The sequence below is a fragment of the Myotis davidii genome, unplaced genomic scaffold (genome assembly GCF_000327345.1).
Source record: "Myotis davidii unplaced genomic scaffold, ASM32734v1 scaffold5342, whole genome shotgun sequence".
Lineage (NCBI taxonomy): Eukaryota > Metazoa > Chordata > Mammalia > Chiroptera > Vespertilionidae > Myotis > Myotis davidii.
The window spans coordinates 17816-20902 of record NW_006292779.1 but is presented as its reverse complement, the minus strand read 5'-3'; positions in this window follow the sequence as shown (position 1 = coordinate 20902).

Here is a 3087-nt window from a genome sequence, read left to right as displayed (position 1 = left end):
CTCCCCTCTCCTCTCTAAGTCAATAAATATTTTTAAAAGAGAATACATGTGATTATGAGTCCAATGAGTGGTACAGACTGCTGTATGAGTTTAGGCCAGGTGGGCAGGGAAGTAAACATGGAGTAAGTGAGAACTGAGCTGGAGCTTGAAGGGTGAATAAAATAGATAGATTTGAAAGAAATAATAAATCCCAGGCAAAGGGACCAGTGTGGGTTGTGCTGCTGAAGTAGAAATGAAAAAACATGCACCCAGGTCAGTGATGACACTAACCTGGTTATAACAATCAGATATTGGGTAAACAAGAGTGAAATAAATTAGATCTCCATTGACTTTGTTAAAATCTTGCCCACCATAAAAGGTAAAGTTATCTATTAAGTCTGACAATAACTATAGCCTTTAGGCTGGCAATTTGGTCTAGCTTGTTCATCATTTGTAAAATGTGCAGGTTGGACAAGATGACCTCCAATAGCCCTCCCAAATCTTACAAAAGAGAGAGAGGGAGGGAGGGAGGGAGGGAGGGAGGGACAGAGAGAGAGATGAAGGGAAGGAAGAAAAGAAGGAAAAGGAGGGAAGTGGAGGGGGAAAGTGGGGAGGAAAAGAAAAAGAAAACTGATTGTAAGTTCCCTAACAATTACTATATGGCCTTTATCATGTTTCCATTGCAAACATAGTGACAGTCTGGGATAGTGATTAAAGCTTGGGCTCTACTGTTAGCTAGACTTAGTTTAACTCTTGCATCAGTCACTTACTATCTGTTCAATAGTAGGCAAGTTTACTTACCTTCTGAGACCTCACTCATTCACTCAACAAATATATAGGTAACATTACTATATGCTAAGCCCTATGCTAGTCATTGGGAATAGAGATAAACAAGACAGACAAGAGCCCTTCTTTGGAGCTTACAGTTTTGTACGTGAGACAGTCAAAAAATAATCACACAAGAAACTAGATAAAATTGTAATAAGTGCAAAAGTGCAGAGTGCTATGAGAGCAGATAACCAAAGAGCCTAACCCAGTTCTGTAGGTCAAAGAAGGTTTCCCCAAGCCAGCCATGTGGCTCAGTTGGTTAAGCATAGTCCCATGGACCAGGAGGTCTCTGGTTCCATTCCCAGTCAAGACATATGCTCAGGTTGTGGGCTTGATCCCCAGTAGGGGGCATGCAGGAGGCAGTAGACTAATTTTTCTCTTTCATCAATATTTGTCTCTCTCTTCCTCTCTGTGAAATCAATTATTTAATAGTGAAGTAATTTGGACCTGTGTGTGTGTGTGTGTGTGTGTGTGTGTGTGTGTGTAAAGGTTTCCCCCAAGGAAGGATAAGCCAGGAAAAGATGAGTTCACTTCAGGTCAAGTGGGATCCCTTTGCCTGGGATTTATTATTTCTTTCAAATCTATCTATTTTATTCATCCTTGTGCAAGGGCTCTAAGACTAGAAGGAGCTTGGCATAGCAAGGCACTAAAAGGACACAGTAGCTAGAGCACAGAGAACTATGGGGTTAAGGGCAGAGGGGTGACTGAGGTATGTAAGTCAACAGAGCCTGGGTTATATAGTATCTTGAGAGCCCTATAAAGCCTGTGGACGTCATGCTAAAGCAATGAGATGTCTCCCTTTCCTTATTTGTAAACAAGAGAAAATAGTAACTCCTTCCTTATAGGGTAGCTGTAAATATTAAAGGGTACCACTGCCCTTTCCCATCCACACCTTATTGACTCTGTCACCAAGTCCCATCAGCACTACCTTCAAGAAATCTGTCACCTCCAAAATTGATTTCCATCTCCCCTACCGCCACCCTAGTCCAAGTCACTGTCTCTAATCTGGACTATTGCTAACTGGTCCCCTGACCTCCACTTTTGCTCCCCTCCAATCCATTATCCCTGCAGCAACCCAAATTATCTTACTAAAATGTAAATCTGATCATGGCACAACTTTGCTTAAAACCTTTCAGGGACTTCTCACTGATCTTAGGATAGAGACCAAATCCTTAAGACATATGCTAATGCTGCTCCCTTCCCTAAGATGTATATTTCAACTCAGGACTCCCACCCCCTATTCACCTACTACATTCCAATTCATCCTTATTTCTCTTCTTCAGGTGAAGCCTTCCCTGTACCCAGCCAACCATCTATTTCAGGTTCTTTAGTAATTTACTCACTGAAATTTACACACTCAGGGGGCACAGAGGTTCTTTCCCTTCTGATCACTTATCTCTGTAATTACATGGTCACCAGTGCGATTTTTAAATGTCTGTTTCTGTCACTAAATTATTATAAGTACCAAGGAAGGAACACATATTTTTTGCTTACTTTTCTATTTCCAGAACTTTGCCCAACACTTGACATATAAAAAGCTCTCAGTGAATATCTGTTCATTGAATGATTAAGATGTTAGCTACTGCCATAAATAAAAATAATAGTAAAAAGTTTTCATTACTGAGGAAACCAAGATGGCAGCATAGGTACACACCTGAAATTGCTGCCTCGCACAACCACTTCAAAAATACAACTAAAAGACAAAACAGACATCAACCAGAACTACAGGAAGGCTGACTGAGTGGAAAGTCTACAACTAGAAGGAAAGAGAAAATCACACTGAGACTCAAAGGAGGTGCAGAAGTAAAGTGCAGAGGTACGGAGGAACACGTGGAAAGGGCTGGCAACTGAGGATGCGGTTTTCTTTTTCAATTGGGAGGGAGACACAAGCTCCCAACTGCTCTGAATTCCAGTTCTGGGTGAGTCTCTGCAGACCCAGACTCATACAGGGAGAAACTGAACTATTTGGCATGAGGCAGAACTCGAGGGTGACTTTCTCTCAGAGGTGCTTGCAGCGATTACCAAGGGACACTGAGACCCGGGACCTCTTAGGGCAGGGCTGAGGATCAGCCATAGCTGTTTGCTCCACCCTGTTGATTCCCTGAGACCCCGCCCCACCCAAGCTGTGCGCAGAGGCTTTTGCATATGAATGACCTGGCGCTTTGCAATCTGAAATTACCCAACAAACTGCAGCTGGGTCAGAGAGATGCAGAACATCAAAAAGAAGGCCCAGGCCCCACAGCACCTTGCACTACTTCACAGCTGAGCCTCAGCTGGGCA